The sequence below is a fragment of the Sciurus carolinensis genome, chromosome X (genome assembly GCF_902686445.1).
Source record: "Sciurus carolinensis chromosome X, mSciCar1.2, whole genome shotgun sequence".
NCBI lineage: Eukaryota > Metazoa > Chordata > Mammalia > Rodentia > Sciuridae > Sciurus > Sciurus carolinensis.
Window position 1 is genome coordinate 88,057,288 of NC_062232.1, and position 19,135 is coordinate 88,076,422.

Below are 19,135 nucleotides of genomic sequence, written 5' to 3' on the forward strand. Positions count from 1 at the left end.
TCTTGAATTTTTATCTGATTCTATTTTATAATTTGCTTCTCTCTGTTAAAATATTTGTCAAACATTTATAGTTATTGTCAACAGTAGAGTTAGTTTGATACTAGCTACTCCATTGCACATGAAAGCAAAAACCAAAACATAATTTTCAAGTCACAAATTTTACATTTTAAAATATGTTTATCTTAGAGGTACCCTCTAGTATTACAGGGAAGAAAATACATGTCTTCTGTACTTAATATGATATTGAGAGTTTAGATCTGTCCCATAGTATGAAAAAAATAAGGGATGAAAGATCTATGAGCAATCCAACCATATTCTAATGTAGCTCAGTATCTTTGAGACAGGTGCCTTTTCTACAGTTCAATTACAAAGACCTTCTCCCTGTACCTCTGGCCTCACTGGGATTCAATTCCTTGGAGTTGAGACAAAATGGCTGCCACCCAATAACCCATTATCACCTTCTAAAAACTTTTGGCCTTTTTGCGAGTAATTTTAATTGGCATTTCTTTGACCAATAGAGAATTTAGACACTGTTCATATGTGTATTAGTTATTTAATATATCTGCGTATATACACAAACTCAGAGAGGCACTAGTTGAACTCATTTAATTCTTATTACATCTCTAATACTGTAATACATCTTATATACTACACCTTAAATTATAAAAAATCTTTTTATTATTGAACATTTGCTCTTTGGAAATTCCTATTTAAGCTCTCCAAATAGTGTTAGCTTTCAAATACACTATTTCCCGTACCTTCTAGGTACACTATAATTTAAATCTCATAACAAACTTGTGAAGTAAGTGCTCTACTGCACTGTTAAAAGGAAGATATAGGAGCAGAGATTTTGGGTCACTTAGTTGAGGAAAAACAAATAGTAAGTGGAAGAACAATAATTAGTATAATTAAAAACTAGTTTTCCAGGTCTAGTAGTGAAACTAGGAGAAAACTATGGAAGCACACATTTGTTGTCAACGTCTGTCTTCTGAGATCCAGTGGTACAAGATCCCCAAACAAAAAAAGTGTAAGTTGTAATTTCCCATCATTCTTCAGAGTATAAGATACATTAATAGATGCAGATGGGGTACATTGGGAGATGAAATAATTTTAAGACTCTAAGGTTATGCAAAAAAACTTCCAAAAATACTGTCAGGTAAGTGAAGGAACACACATTTTTAAAGCATACATCAAAAGTTATAAGAATACTGCCACAGACTAATAATATGAATCATTTCTAAGGTGTTAAAGAAATAAAACCATTGGAACTTCTATCTTGAAAAGCTTATCTTTTATCAAAATTGGCAAACATTTGAGGTCCAGGTTTTCCAGGTACATGAAAGGTCACCAGACATCCAGAGTATAAGCATTTTAATTATTTCAGAGGTGGCCAGATATTTAGAGGCTGCTGTTCAGGCATAGTAACTAACTTTACAAGTGATATAATTAAATCCAGTCACACACTAATTTCAAAAATAATATTACCTAAATTTTTAGTGTTGTTTTATCAACAAACTTCACCAGTCAACATTACATCTAAGTACTACACGATCCATATATTTTAGGAAATAATTTTTTGGTTAAAGAATAAAAGTATAATTACAAGAATGCATTTGTTTGGCAAGACCCCAACTAAAGATCACTGATTATTTATAATTCACAGTAATTTTTCAAACTAGTATTTTCTTGGATGCTAGGAAATATATGGTTAAATAAGGCAAAAGATTATTTTGCTTTTACATTAAGGAGCCTGGCAAGGGATGGGAATGTAGTTCCATGGTAAGTAACTTGCCTAGAATGCATGAGGCCCTGGGTTCAGTACCAAAAAAACAAAACAAAAAAAAAACCTGAAAATGAATTTCAGGCTCTAACAGTTTCATTGGCAAACAACACCAAATGTTCATAGAAAATGTAACACCAATTCTAAATAGTCTCTTCCAAAAAATAAGAGGAGTGAAATCCTTCTAACTCATTTCATGAAACCACTATTACCCTAATACTAAAACTGGACAAGGATAGTTTTATAAAAGAAGAAAACTATGGATCAATAGCTCTCATGAATGTACATACAAAACGTCTCCACAAAATATTAACAAAACATATTAAGCAATGTATAAAAATAATAATACATCATGTCCAAGTGATATCCATTCCAGGTAGTCAAGACTTGTTCAATATTTTAAAAACATTTGCTATTATCCACCATATCAATTACATAAAGAAGAAAAATCATAGAGACCACATCCATTAATGAAAAAAGTGCATTTTACAAAAGCCAACATCCATTCATTATTTTTTAAAAATCACAACAAATTAAGAATAGAAGGAAATGATCACAACTTGATAAAGAACATCTTTAAAAATTCCATAATAACATTATACTTAATGGTGAAAGATTGAATGTTACCTTCCAAAGACTGAGAATAAGGCAATTATATCTACTCTCATTACTGCTATTAAACATTATACTGGAGATCCTAACCATCACAATAAAAAAGAGAAGAAGTGAAAGAAATTAAACTCAGAAAGGCATAAATAAAATTATCCCTATTTGCAGATGGTCTATACTGCATAAAACATTCCAGGGAATCTACCAACAATTTCTAGAACTGACACATGATTTCAGGAAGTTTCTAAGATACAATTTCAACATACAAAAATCAATCATTTTTCTACATGTGGGCAATGAGTATACTGACACTGAAATATAAAACATGGAGCCCATTATTTACATATGAGGTGTCCCCCAAAAGCTCATGTGTGAGATAATTCAAGAAGGTTCAGAGAAATTATTAGATTATGAAAGCTACAGCCTAATCAGTGCATTGATACACTGATATGGATTAATTGCATGGTAACTATAGGCAGATAGGGTGTGACAGAGGAAGTAGGTCATTGGGGGTATGACTTGGGGTTTATATTTTGTCTCTAGTGAGTAGTGCTCTCTTCCTGGTGGCCATGTTCTGAGCTGCTTTCCTATGCCACACCTTTCAACCATGATGTTCTGCTTCACCTCATGCCAAGAGCTATGAAATTGGCCAACCATGAATTGAACCTCTGAAATCATGAGCCAGTATAAACTTTTCCTCCTCTAAGTTGTTCTTGCCAGGACTTTTGGTCACTGTGACACAAAGCTAATATCAACAATGCCATTTATAATTGCTCAAAGATTGAAATACGCATAAACCTAACTTGCACAGGACTTACAAGCTCAAAACTACAAAATACTGATGAAATAAATAAAAAATGATTTAAGTAAATGAAGTTCATACTTTAGAAGTTTCACTGTAATAAAAATGTCAATGTCCTCAAATTTATATACAGATTTATAACAATCTATCAAAATCACAGCAAGAGTTTTGTAGATATGGACAAAATGCATCTACAATTTATATAGAAAATCAAAAGGGTTAGAATAAATAAATATAATTGAAAAATTAGGTAAAAAGGGAAATGAGTTTATCTTATGTTAAGACTTAAACAACTCCAGCAATACGGAATGTGTGGTATTGATGAACAGATATACACATAGATCAATGGAACAAAATCGAAAACCTGAAAATATCCTAACACAAGAACTAGGCGCCATCTTAGAGATCAGGCCAGGGTGCAGCTCTGGGCCCCTCAGAGCCCGCCCCTGACAATTCTGTTCTTTATAAATTACTCAGTCTCACATATTCTGGTAAAACAGCACAAAATGGAACCAAACATTTGCCATATATACAGTCCCTTCTGTGAAATTTCTCAGATTTTTTACAAAGTTGTAAAAGTAATTCAATGAAGGAAGATTAGTCTTCTACAAATGGTGCTGGAACAATTGGATATCAACAGGCAAGAAAATGATTCATGACCAGGTCTCCTACCTTATACAAAAATTAACTCAAATTGAATTGATCATGGACTTATATTGAAGATTATTTTTTTAAATCAAGGGCTAGGCAAAGAGTTCTCAGACTTGACATTAACAAGAAATAACAATAAATGTTTTGCTCTATGAAAGACACTATCAAGAGGATGGAATGACAAGTTACAGGATTTAGGAGAATATATTTTCAAACCAAATATCTGACAAAGGATATTAAAGAAACCAAATAATCCAATTAGAAAATGGTCAAAAATTATGAAGAGAAATTTCACAGAAGGGACTGTATATATAGCAAATGTTTGGTTCCATTTTGTGCTGTTTTACCAGAATATGTGAGACTGAGTAATTTATAAAGAACAGAATTGTCAGGGGCGGGCTCTGAGGGGCCCAGAGCTGCACCCTGGCCTGATCTCTAAGATGGCGCCTGGCAGCTTGCCAGACATAGCTGCACTCATATACAAATTTTAGGAAGTAACTCTGGTTGGCTGTACATGAGGCAATCCTGGTATCTGCCTGGAGCCTGTTCCTTGATAGGCTGACTTTCCTGGTAGTCTACTCTCTGATAGGCTGATGTTCTCGATATAAGTCTGAGACTTGCGGAATAAACAGCTTTTGGTTCCTGTGATCAAGAAGAGCGTACACATTGTGATTGTCCCCGCGGGTAGTGGGCGATCATAAGTGGTGCCGAAACCTGGGAACTCGAGTTACAAAGAAGGAACTGATCAGGTAAATACAGGGTAAGTAAAGTACAGTCTGGCCAGGTTAAAGTTCATGGAATAAGCGATGGAGATTGAGTGTTTGTAAGTGCTTTTGCTTTTGTTTTGCTAGTTAAAGTGCTTTGCATTCTGTTCGTTTAATAGAGAAATATGGGCACTGAAATGTCACGAATGCGCATGGAAGTTCCCTTAAAGGATTTGCTCCGGGCCAATGGAATTCCTCTTGAAACTAAAACAGCCCGAAACTTTTAACATCCCTACAGACCTAAAAGGTCCCTTACCTCCTGATACTGTTGGAATTTTATTAGGTAGGAGCTCTAGTGCACTCAGGGGACTTATAGTTATCCCTGGAGTTATTGACTCTGATTTTACAAGAGAAATTAAGGTTCTTGCACATTCTCCTCAAGGAATTATCTCCATATCACCTGGGGACCGCATAGCTCAGCTTTTGATTATTCCCAGCCTTCATAATAATTTTCCATCAACCACAGCAACCAGGGGAACTGCAGGTTTGGGATCTTCTGGAGTTTATTTTGCCTGTCTTACCATGGACTTAAAAAAATAGGCCAATGCTTAAAATAAAGATTAAAAATAGAGAATTTTCGGGACTCCTAGATACAGGAGCTGATACTAGCATTATTACCCTAAAAGATTGGCCAAAAGAATGGCCTCTACAAGTAACCGAACAAACCCTGAGGGGATTGGGTGTAGCTACTAGCCCACAAAGGAGTAGTTCTGTATTGACATGGAAAATGGATGAGGGCCAACAGGGAACATTTCAACCTTATGTCTTAGACCATTTACCTGTTAATTTATGGGGCAGAGATATTCTCATACAAATGGATTTAGTACTCACTACAGAAGGCCATTATAGCCAAAAGGCTCAAAATCTAATGGTAAAACAAGGTCATGAATGGGACAAGGGGCTTGGCCGCTATGGCCAGGGAAATACCCAGCCAATTAGTGTTAAGGGCAATCAAGGTCGCCAAGGCTTGGGTTTTTCCTTGGGGCCACTGAACAAAAGTATGTAAACATAACTTGGAAATACATAAAAGAATCTTGTAAAGGCACTTAAATCATCTATCACAGTGTTTGGAATTCATCCAGCTACTATCATTATTCCCTATGATAAGCATCAACTTTCTTGGTTATGTAATTTCATGGATTCTTGGACTGTTGTTAGATGCTCCACTCAAGCTAACTTTGATATTCACTATCCTAAACATCCTTATATACAATTTTGTAGTAATAATTATGTAATATTCCCAAGAGTTACTAGACAACAACCTACTCCTAAGGCTCCTGTGATTTTCACTGATGGATCCAAAACAGGGACTGGAGCTATTTGTTAAGTCCAAACATTCCTTTTCCCTAACTCTTCTGCTCAACAAACAGACTCTTAACAGTTCTTGAAGTTTTTAAAATGTTCCCTAATATTCCATTCAATGTTTACTCAGATAGTTTATATGTAGTTCAAGTTCTCAGTAACTTAGAATGTGCAGGGCTTATTGCCTCAAACTCTACTATTTTTCATCCTTTACGGACTTTACAACAAATGATTTGGGATCGTTATAATCCTTTCTTTATTGGACATATCAGAGCTCATAGCAATTTACCTGAACCTTTAGCTCTAGGGAATAATGTAGCAGACATAGCAACTAAGGATCCCCACATTTTTTCTGCGTTTGAGGCAGCAAAAAATTATCATCAACAATTCCATGTTAATTCTACAACATTAAAACTGAAGTTTCCCATTACTAAAGAAACTGCACGTGCTATTATTAAATCTTGTGGCCAGTGTACAGTCCTCCATCATCCACCTTCTATAGGAGTTAATCCTAAAGGACTGTTACCTAATCATCTATGGCAAATGGATGTTACTCACATTCCTGAATTTGGTAACCTTAAATATGTACATGTATCTGTAGACACATGTTCAGGTATCATCTTTGCGTCACTACACAGCGGAGAAAAAGTCAAAGATGTCATTTCCCACTGTCTCCAGGCTTTCGCAGCCTGGGGACTTCCTAAACAACTTAAAACAGACAATGGCCCTGCTTATACTTCAACCTCCTTTAACCAATTTCTCACTAAATTTGAAATAACTCTAACCACAGGTATACCTTATAACCTACAAGGACAAGGTATTGTTGAACGTGCACATCTCACCCTCAAAAATACTCTTTATAAACAAAAAGGGGGAATAGGGGAGACCTTCAGGTCCCCTAAAGATAAACTTTCTCTTTGCCTCTTTATTTTAAATTTTTTAACTCTGGATAATGAGGGTCGCTCTGCCGCTGAGAGACATGACAATCATAAACAACATGATAGAATGACGGTAAAATGGAAGGATGTTCTTACTGGACAATGGAACGGCCCGGACCCGGTGCTTTACTGGAGCCGCGGCTCAGTTTGTGTGTTTCCACAGGATAAAATGTCACCTATCTGGGTTCCTGAACAGCTGACTCAAGCAGTGGCAATGCTACCAACAAGTAATTCAGATCAACAAAACGAAGACACCAAAGACACTCCTGACGATCATGCTGTTGACAGTCTTTCACCCCTTAGCCACGCTTTCTTTTCGCCCGGGTGAAAATGGTTCTACATTTCAAGAATACATAAAAAACTTAACAGGAGATGCTGTTTTAGTTTCAGGGTGGATGCCTCGCAGATATAATGCTACCAACAATGGTTTCTGGACTCCTAGAATTTTCCCTCCTTGTAACCCTAAATATGCTACACCTCCCATATGAACTGGCTGTCAATATGCAGGATCTGCTGTTCCTGTTCAGTATGGGTTTTTCTTCTCCCCCAACTTCACTTCTTATAGTGCCAATAATAACTTCACTAAAAATGATGTTCAATTAGGCATGAAACGTGTCAACCCCTTTGACAATTGGATGCTTTTCACTGCAGCTTCAGGATATACTAACTTACAATCTTTTTTTAGTCTCTTAGGAGGGACATTTCGGCTATGTACTTGGAACTCCTCTACATGGACAAACAGTTCTAGGTTCACTGGTGCTGCCTCACAATCTACGTGTACCAGAAATATTATCTTTCCACCTACCCCAGTTTGTGTGTCCCCCCCTTTTTATGTTTTTGTTAGCTAATAAACCAAATTCAACTTCTTCTCTTCTCAATTGCACCTCAAGCAATTGCTCTCTCTCTCAATGCTGGAATGCTTCTGCATTTGACCTGGTAGTCTTAATGCGTATTCCTACCTTCCTACCTGTTCCAGTCTCTGTTACAGATACAGAACTGCCAGTACTACTATCTAGAAACAAGAGAGATTTTGGCATTACAGTGGCTGTGGTCACTGCAATAGTGGTTTCTGCAACAGCAGCACTAGCAACTGCCATACCTACAGCAACAGCAGTCAATCACTTGGCCGAAAATACAGCTGCAGTCTTACAGACTAAAGAGACCCTAAACCAACATCTAAGAGCAGGCATACTCCTTGTAAATCAAAGAGTGGACTTACTACAAGAACAAGTGGATATCTTGCAAGAACTTTTGGGACTGGGATGTGTTTATCCTTTAAGAGCAGTGTTTATCACCCCCATTGCTTATAATAACCTTAGCTCTGCGGCTATGTTATCTAAAAATCTCTCAGTCTACCTTACTGGCAATTGGTCATCTACGTTTGATAATTTAACCAGTCAGTTACGAGCTGAAATACTCAGAGTCAATGCCACCAGGGTTCAAGTTGCATCGATATCCAAGATGTTCTCTTTGTTATCTAAAGCCCTGGGATTGACAAAACAGTGGGCTGGAACAGTAGCTGTTCTGATTATTATCTGCTTAGGGATGGCCTATGTTATACGCAGCCAAATCAGAGCTCGCCAAGATGCCCGACGTCATCGACGGGCTATAGTACAGGCTTTGACAGCCATTGAGACAGGCACATCCCCCCAAGTATGGCTAAGCATGCTGGACCAGTAGTCAAAGACGGGTAAGATCCGTGGAAATGCATACCAACCTAAGACAGGGTTCTGACGCCTGGAGGTCAGAATTCCAATGACAGGTAAGGATGTAATTTGCCATGGACAACCTAAGACAGGCATGGTCCCAAGTCATCTTTTCTTTATTTTAAGAATAAGGGGGAGATGTCAGGGGCGGGCTCTGAGGGCCCCAGAGCCGCACCCTGGCCTGATCTCTAAGATGGCGCCTGGCAGCTTGCCAGACATAGCTGCACTCATAAACAAGTTTTAGGAAGTAACTCTGGTTGGCTGTTGTACATGAGGCAATCCTGGTATCTGCCTGGAGACTGTTCCTTGATAGGCTGACTTTCCTGGTAGTCTACTCTCTGATAGGCTGATGTTCTCAATATAAGTCTGAGACTTGCGGAATAAACAGCTTTTGGTTCCTGTGATCAAGAAGAGAGTACGCGTTGTGATTGTCCCCACGGGCGGTGGGCAAACATACAGAATCTTACTGGTTCATGTTTCTATAGGCTAGGAAGTCCAGTATAAGAGGGTACCAGCATCTGGTGAGTGCCTTGGGGCTGTGTCATTCCATGGTGCATTGTGAAATGTCAAGAGTGGAAGTCAGACAGAAGGGGATTCAGCTCTCCCAATCTAATTTCCTTAACTTATTCATTATGGTAGAATTCTATGGCCAAATCACCTCATGATAGTTCCACCTTTTCACAGTTCACCCCTTAATACTATTGCATTGGGGATTAAGTTTCTAACACATGCTTTCTGGGAGACACATTCAAACCAGAGCAGCATATAAGCACATAAAAAGATGTAAAGCACCACTAGGCATTAGGGAAATGGAAGTCAAGGCCACAGTGAAATATGACTATTTGTAAAAATAGAGCTAAAATAAAAAATAGTGACAATACCAAATATTCATGAGATGGTGGAGAAACCGAGTCACTCACATACTGCAGATGGGAATATAAACTGGTAGAGCCACTTTGGTAAAATAGTTTGCCAGTTTTGATCCTTTTTGTGATGTCTGTCTGTTGCTATATAGGCAATAGAAATTGTAAACTATATCTCACATGATATGCAAAAATCAGCTCTGGATACATAATTTTATCCCAATACATACTGTCAGATAGGAGCAAGAAAATTAAGGAGACATATTTCAAGTCATCTTAGCTGAGAAGTTTCCCGAGTAAGGGGCTCTGGAAAGCTCAGTTTAAAAAGCTGTATTCATAGTAGATCTCTTGCATGGATGAATATAATTAAAAGAAATATAATTAAAAGAAATCAGAAACATAATTTTTCTCTCCATTAGCCATGTGAAAGGGGAGCAGAAATGTAAGACTCCTGAATATTCTAAAGAGAATTGTCATAAGTTAATGATGTGATGTATATTATGCAGATCAAATCAATATTTATCTATTTATCATTCATTTGCCCTTTCTTTCTTTCCTCTTTCCTTTTCTTTTCTTGCTGGGGATTGAACCCAAGGCCTCACACATGCTAGGCAAGTTTCCTACCTGAGGTTGTTATGGTTTGAATGTGAGGTGTCCGACAAAAGCTCACATGTAAGACAACACAAGAAGGTTCAGAGGAGAAATGATTGGGTTATAGCATTAATTAATCAATGGATTAATTTGTAATGGGATTAACTGAGTGGTAACTGGAGGCAGGCGGGGTGTGGTTGGAGGAAGTGGTTCATTAGAGGTGTGGCTATTGGACATATATTTTTATCTGGAGAGTGGAGTCTCTCTGCTTTCTGATCATCATGTGAGCTGCTTCCCTCTGCCACATTCTTCCACCATGATGTTCAGCCTCACCTTGATATCCAAAGAATGGAGTCTGCTGTCTATGCATTGAGACCTCTGAAACCGTGAGCCTCCAAATAAACTTTTCCTTCTCTACAGTTGTTCTAGTTGGATCCTTTTAGTCAAGCAGAAAGGAAAAAAAAGTTGGCTAAAACAGAGATATATCCCCAGCCCTTTTTGTTATTATTATTTTTTTTTATTTTGAGACAATGTCTCATTAAGGTGCTGAGGTTGATCTCACACTTGTGATCCACCTGCTTCAACCTTCCAAGTAACTAGAATTACAAGTGTGCACCACCATGCCTGGCTTTTGTTTGTTCTTTTAACAAATCTTTGTATATCTATTACTTATCAAGCAACATTCCAGACACTGAAGAGAGCAATGAGAAAAGTATTTGCTCTTATGATGTTTATAGTCTATGGTGGACAGACAATGAATCAATATGCATAGGTGTAATAAAGCAAGTGAAGAAAGTGTAACAGGAGTGAAAACAGTTTAGGAAAGAAAGCATTAATAGGAGCAGGGACGTTATTCTATACAGGGAAGTCAAGGTAGGCCTTTCTGATTTTGAGCAAGGAGTTAATGGATATAAAGGAGTAGGCAACGGACATATCGGAGAGAAGTTATCTTATATTGTAGAAGTGTTTTATCAGTCAGTGTTTGTGGTCTGCTGAGAGACTATATGCCACACATAATTCACAAAAGTAAGCCAGAACTGACACTTGGCAAGGAATTGTTCCAAACCTTCCTCCTCTCAGTTATCTAACCTCTTAAGAAATCACTTGACAAGTTACTCTAAAGTACTTATTTCCAAACACAGTTGTTTTGTCTCCATAAAAACACCATCTCCACATACTCAATGTCTTTATTGTATGGAGTCAATTTGCCTGGAAGGAAACTCTGAGATAGAAATTCTTGGGCGAATGTTTCATGGTGGAAGTACTCTCATAAGAAAAACTTAGAAGAAAGTAAATAAACCTGGCTACAACTGAGGAAGAAACCAAGTAAATATAAGGTTTCTGCCTAAATCTAAATCTAAATTCAGCCTTATCCAAAGGGAAGCTCCAATGCATGAGTCATCAAAGAATTTTCCCACACTGAGGCCCAGGCATTTGTGCCTCTTCCTGGATTGATTGCCTTTTGGCTGTGGGTGGGAGAGCGAGAACAAGATGTAACTTCTCTAGTATTTCCGAGCAAAACCTAGGAAAGGGGATGTGTAGGAGGAATCAAAAGAATCCTCTACCCCTCACAATATTTTTCAGCCACTGACAGTATAGTTTGAGCCCGCAGTTACCCTAAGACATCCATATGAGTTGCATAATTGCATAAATCACTTATATTATCAGAATGACCCTTCTTTAAATCAAATATAGCCCACTAACTCCACAGTAGACAGTTTAGGATTTCAGGAAGTTGGGGCATAATGCATATGAATGTATGTGAATCCATTTAATCCATGTATGCTCCACAATTATTTGATTATTATAATCTACATTTATTCTTGTATAATCAACACACATCCTAATTTTCTGGATTTTATTCATAAACCCTGAAACCTAGACATTTTGACACTTTGCTACAATGTTATTCCTCTAATCCCAGTGGCATAGGAGGCTGAAGCAAGAGGATCATGAGTTCAAAGCCAGCCTCAGCAACTTAGTGGGACCCTAAACAATTTTTGCCAACCCAACAAGTCTTTTATACTACACAAAGTTTGAATAGCTTGGCAACACTATTCTTTCAGAAATGTCCAGAAAGAAAAACTATGACATTTTCTGAAAGAGCTCTAGGTGATATTGAAGTCTTACAGTCAATTTTGAATGTTTTTAAAGACTCAAATAGTCTATGACAGGTAACTTTTAAGGGTAAGATCATTTCATCACACATGTATATGCTTGACAATGATTTATTGACTGCTTACCATGCACTAAGTACTATGTACTAAGGATTCTATGATTAAGTAAAACACCATCTTTGAGATCAATTTTGAAGATGCTAAGAAAAGTAACTATTTAGCAATTATATGATACTTAAATATTACTTTTTACCTCGGAGTTAAGTTTCCACCAAACACTATTCAAATTATTTATAAAAATAAATCACAATTTTTCTTCACTGAAATTTAACACAGGAGGAATTTTTTTGAATAATGGAGTTAGAACCTCCAAAATCCACTCCTCCATAAAGGCAAAAATAACATTGGCAAAAATTTCAAAATTAACATTTTTCATAACTCTGAAATTATCCAAAGGTTTTTAAAATCCAAGGGGGGTTTACTAGAGAAAAATGGCTGGATTTCAGTAAGAATGGTTATCTATGTGGTATTGTGGTATTTTAACTCTCCTAAACCTATTCCCCTCTATCTAGGTTTATAGAAGTCTGAAAACATCCTCACTGACAGTAGTATCTATGCAAACCAGAAGCATGATGCATACAGTGATGCATGACCGTAATTCCAGGCTCTGAAGAAGCTGAAGTAGGAGGATCACAAGTTTGAGGCCAGCCTGGGCAACTTAGAGAGACCCTCTTAAAATAAAAAGGGCTAGGGATGTCATTCTGTGGTAGGGCACCCCTGAGTACAATCCCCAGTACCATGAGAGAAAGAAAGAAGAAATCATTTAAAAGGAAGAAAAAGAAAACCAGAAGCATAGCAGCTACTGGATGGGGCAAAAAGTTCTGTTGCCCCTAAATATCCCACCCCCAGAGAATTTTTACTATTTCATTTTTCTGACAGCTTTATTGCAAAGTTCCATTCTCAAAGCTTGTCTTTATTTGAACACATATATTATTCTACATGAACACCACTATATCCAGGACATTTGTCAATATCAACCAACAGAGATTGTTTTATATAGAAATTGCCTATGGCAGTGTTACAGTTTGAGACAAACAAGAGACTGACAAAAAATTAAAAGCATAAAATGATAGAAAATTGCATGTTCTCATCAGATCGGAAAAATAAAAAAGATGACCATTTCTATTTGAAATTGTACTGGCAATTAGGCAAGAGTATTTAGGCAAGAAAAACAAAGGCTTCCAGATTTGAAAAACAAATAAAACTCTCTATTCACAGATGACATGATCTCATACATACAAAGTCCTAATCAGTCCACTAAAATCTTATTAGAACTAAAATACAAGTATTGCAAGGTTTTAGGACAAAGTCAATTCAATTTCTATGTATAACATCAATGAACAATGTGAAAATAAAATTATGAAAAATTCTACTTATGATAATGTTAAAAAGAATGATCTACTTAGGTAAATGTTTAACAAAAGAAGTGCAATGTTTGTACATTGAAGATTAAAAAATATTCTTCAATGATATTAAATAAAACCTTAATGAATGAAAAGACATCCCATGATCATTGATCAAAAGACTGAATATTGTTAAGACAGCAACACCCCAAATTGATCTAAAGATTCAAACTTCCTGCTTTCATTTTTTTCAGAAATTAATAAACTGATCTTAATATTCATATGGAAATGAAAAGGACTTGGAATAGTGAAAACCATCTTGAAAAAAGAGAAGCAAAATACAGGACTAACATTTATCAAGTTCAAAACTTACTACAAAGCTACAATTATCAGGACTGTTGCACTAGAATAAGAATCGATATAAAATCAGAGCAATAGAATCAAGAGGCCAAAAATAAATCCTTAAAATTGTGGTCAATTGATTATCAGCATGAGTGGCAATATAGTTCAGTTGGGGGAAAGAAATGTTTTCTACAGATGGTTCCCGGACACATTCATATCCACAGACCAAACAATTAATTTGAATTTCTACTTCACACTGTATACAAACATTAACTCAAAATATAACATAGACCTATATGTAAGAGCTAAAACTATAAAACTCTAAGTTTAAAAACATAAGAGTAAATAGTTGTGACGTTGGCTTATATAACAACTTCAGATGTGTCACCAAAAGTGCAAGCAGGAGAAAACAAAGAAATAAACCTTTTATTTTTCCAAGAACAACCTGGATATCCAAGCTGGATAATGAAATATTCAGAAGGGAATTTGAATATATCTGATATAGTCCTGGGAACTTAGAAGAAAATGTGAATGTGTAAAGTTGTGTGCCTACCAAGTAAAGACTATAATAAAAGAGGAAGTGGGCAATAACAAGTGTTGTTGGCAAGGATGTGGTAAAACTGGAATTCATACATTGCTGGTGGAAATGTAAAATGGAACAACACTTGGGTAGTTCCTCAAAAAGTTAACCATATTGTTGCCTTATGAGCCAGCAATATCACTCCTAGGTAGCTATATAAGAGATTTGAAATCATATATCCCCACAAATTATTTTACATTAATATATCAGTTTTTTTTATTATAGCCCGAAGTGGAAAGAACCTAAATGCCCTTCAGCTGATGAATAGATAAACTTAATGTGGTATATCAATACAATGACATATCATCAGTCAAGGAAAGGAATGAACAACATGAATGAGTCTTGAAATAACTCTGCTAAGTGAAAGAAGTCAGACACAATGAAAATTTCAAGTTACATGAAATATGTAGAGTAAGCAAATCCACAGTGAAAGAGAGTAGATCAGTGGTTGCCTGGGACTGATGCAGGGAATTGGAATTGGGAATGTCTGCTAATGTTTATAGAACTTTTTTTCAGGGTGATAAAATGTTCCAAATTACATTGTTTTGAAGACTGAATCAATGTAGTAAAAACAACTGAATCCTGCACTTAAAATGGGCAAATTGTGTGCTTTATGAATTATACCTCAACAAAGATATTATTTTAAAAAACTGTCAGAGATTTCTTGAAATAAATAAAATATTGAGTACCAAATTACTGGCCTGTTTCTCATTCAGGCAAGACAACCTGGTATACACCCTGGAGTTCAAATTTCCAAAATGTTATCAAATTTTAGCCACATATATTTTTTCAGTGCTGGGGATTTGAACTCAGGGCCTTGTGCTTGCAAGGCAAGCACTCCACCAACTGAGCTATATGCCCAGCCCCTAGCCACATATTTTAACAAATATAAATTATTGAAACAATGTAAATATTGATGCTAGATACAGCATGCTATGTTGATAAATGAGGATAATAGTGAAAAAGTTAATTTCTAGAATCCCAGAAATTTACTGGCAGTCCTCCTTTCTCTTTAAGGAAAGAGTCAGGAAAAGGAAAGGTCTAATAAGTTGAAATAAGCTAATGGATTATAACACTCGGGTCTCTTACAAACCTGTAATATTGGGGCACAGAAGAAAATCTAACATACTGAGATTTTTATGAAAAATAGAAGTAGGATTTGAATGGGTAAAAAGAGAAGGAAAAGGGAACATCAATAAACCATTTATAGTGCATCTAATATGTGCTCAGTGTAAGCAAAAGACATAGGGGCAAATATGAGCATTTGTTCTGATACACTGAGGGGCAAAAGGAGACTAAAACCACTGAAATGGTGAGTCTGTTTTAAAGATTTCTGTTTATGCTCTTCCCATAAATAAATCAAGCCATATTCCACATCTGAGAGAAATATAACATAGAAACATCCTTGATTCCAATGAAATAGGTGGTATTAAAAGCTATACAAATCCATCCTCGTATATAGAGGCAATTTAGTTAATAAAATCATCAAGAGCAACCATAAAAGAGAAAGATGTTGGAAAAGGGCAGCACCGAGCTGGAGGTTGTAGTGCTCTGGTTGCCAGGCAGCCACCTTCAGGCCCTCTCTTGTTACCGTGGTGATGTTTGGAGAGCTCACCTAAACACTCTTTGAGATAGCATCTGAACTCTCCACATCCTTTTAGCACCAACTAGTCATGCCACTTCTTTTTACTCCTCCCTCACAACTCCACCTACATTCTCATAACCTCACAAATTTGATGCACCTACAAGTGTACCTCCAATGTCTAAGGCCAAGGAATGATGCTAATTTGCCTATCCTGGAATAGGAATGAAATGATAGTTAACGAATGAGAGAATAGACCAAAATAAGTTTCTTCACATTAAAAAGAAATTATATATTTGAGAAATAATGCAGGGTTTTTCAGACTTAAGGTCTTGAAAAGTCTTTTTAATGTATTTTTTTGTTGTAGATGAACAAAATATCTTTATTTTATTTATTTATTTTTTATGTGGTGCTGAGGACTGAATCCAGTGCCTCACACATGATATGTAAGCACTCCACCACTGAGCTAAGCCCCAGCCCATTGAAAAGCCTTTTTATTAAGGCTTGGTAACCAGGAGTCTTGACTTACAGTTCTGATGCTCTGCTGCTTATCACTGTGTGATCTTATTCACGTTAGTCCCCTTTTCTATACCTCAACTTTTTAATTTGTAATTAAAGGAAGTTGAATTTTAATAGTTGCTTTTAAACATTTCTGCCCATAGTCTATTGTAAGAAATATATTTTACAGTATACTTGTATATGTGACAACAAATCTGAAACAAAAATTTTATGAGGCAATTCTTACACTTACTATGTGTGTTGCACTTTGATATTTTCTGTGCTATTCTTTTTCATATTTTTAATTGCTGGTTGTGACCCAGTAAATCGATTTCATAACCTCATTAATGCTTCACAATCCACAGTTTGAAGAACACTGAACTAATGGGTATCTAATGGCTTCCTATAGTTCTAGTAGTCTATGATTTTATGTCATTCCTTTATCTTCCTTTTAGAATAATAGCAATAATAGCTAACATTTATTGAATTTTTAGTATGTGCCATTCATTACTTTAAGTACTTTACCCATATGAACTAACTTAACTTTTCAACAAATGTGACTACTTTTATTAGTACAATTTTAAAGATGAGCAAAATCGATGTGGTTCATATCTGCACCAAATTTGGTGTTTTACCAAAATGCATTTTGTGATATATTTAAAGTGTTTTGAATATCTTATTTAGAACATGTCCATTTTATAAAATATAGCCTTGTCTCTTTTAATTTAACCTCTGGAGGGCACTATAACAAAACTTCCAGATGAGGTAGAAAAACTAACCTAAAGGTTACCCATTACTGATTCTAAAAGTCACTTCCCTTACTTGTTCTCTTATTGTGTACTATAACTGATCCTAAAACAGGTGTGGTAGTACCACATCAGGGAGCATTCATACTCCTATAGGTGTAACAACTGCTCAAATAGACACCTAAATCCTTAGTGTGGTCCACATTATCAGCAGATTGCTAGAACAATACAAAAGACTCCAAATATGTACCCTTAGTCATGTACACCTTTATTGTGAATTGTAGTGTAAAAACAAACATGGATGCTATTTCTTCCCAATTCCAACTACCAAGCACCACAAAGTTCATCTTTCGTGAATTTGCTGGAAGGACCAGAATGTGATGATACAGTATTATTATGCATAAATTTCATTGAGTATATATTTTAATAGATACTAATGAAATAGATTTGAAATATTTCAATTATGTTTTTAAAGGATAAATAATAGTTGATATTTAATGACCTCTACAGTAAATCTAATAAAAATCCACAATTTCATTTATTCATTTAACAATTACTGTTGAGTATCTGCTCAATGCTAAATACTGATTTTGTCACTGGAGATTCAGCAGTGAAAATCATAAAGTGCCCACATTGAGGGAACTTATTTTAAGCTTTATAAATTTAAAGTATTTGTGTATTGCATTTGTGTGTTTGTGGGAAGCCACACCTGTATATTTCTTTTGGATGAAAGATAATGATAATTATGTTCTCCATTCATTTAAAATAGTCAAATCATAGCAGCAGTGAAAATACTATAGGAAATAAAAAGGTACAAATCAGGTTTTGCTTTCAAAAATCTTCTAATCTAGTTAAACCAACAACACGTAAGCAGGGAAATTTTGTAACCCAGGACACATTTGGTAATAACTGGAGATATTCTTGACTGACACAATGGAGTCTGAGGGAGCAGGTAATATAGTCATGTAGCAGGTACAGTTCATGAATAATTCTAAACTTCTTATATATAGTGCACACGACAGCCTTGCAACAACAAAATTTCTAGCCAATAGTGTAAAGAGTGTCCTAAGTTAGACAGAATACATATGATGAAAGGGCATTTTTAATGTTTTTATTAGTGCAGTATAGTTTTACATATTCCTGTGGTTCATTTTGACATAATCATACATGCATGGAATATAATTCGTTCCACTTCAGTCCCCAGTACTTCCTCTTTCCCTCTCATACTCCCTTCACCATTTCCCTTCCTATACTCTAATGGTCTTCCTTCTATTTATTTATAGCTTTTTAAATTGATGCTTTAGAGATACACATAATGGTGAAATTCACTGTGGTATATTCATATATGTACATAGCATAATGATCAACTTCATTCCACAGTTCCTCTTTTCTAGTCCCTCCCCGCTTCCCTTCAACCCCTATCTGTCAATTCACTGATCTCCCTTCTATTTTCATGGGATTCCCAGCACACCCAAACACTTCTTTCCTCATTTTGTTCTAGCTTCTGCATATGAGAGAAAACATTCAACCCTTGACTTTCTGATTCTGGCTTATTTCACTTAGCATGATGTTCTCCGTTTCATCCATTTACGAGCAAATGACATAATTTCATTCTTCTTTATGGATGATTAAATCTCCATTGTGTACACGTATGATTTTTAATTGCAAGTTATTAGATGATAAATGTTAAGTGAATGTTATATACAAGGAAATACTGAGAAGAGAAAGATCATTCTAGATTTAATTGGTTCAGAGAGTTGCTATGAAGAAAATGGAGCTCAAGTTAAAGTGTAATGGCACTCTTCTGCTCAAGAAAGGAAAACATCCAGGGTCAGCTATCTATCTGACTTCATCTACCACT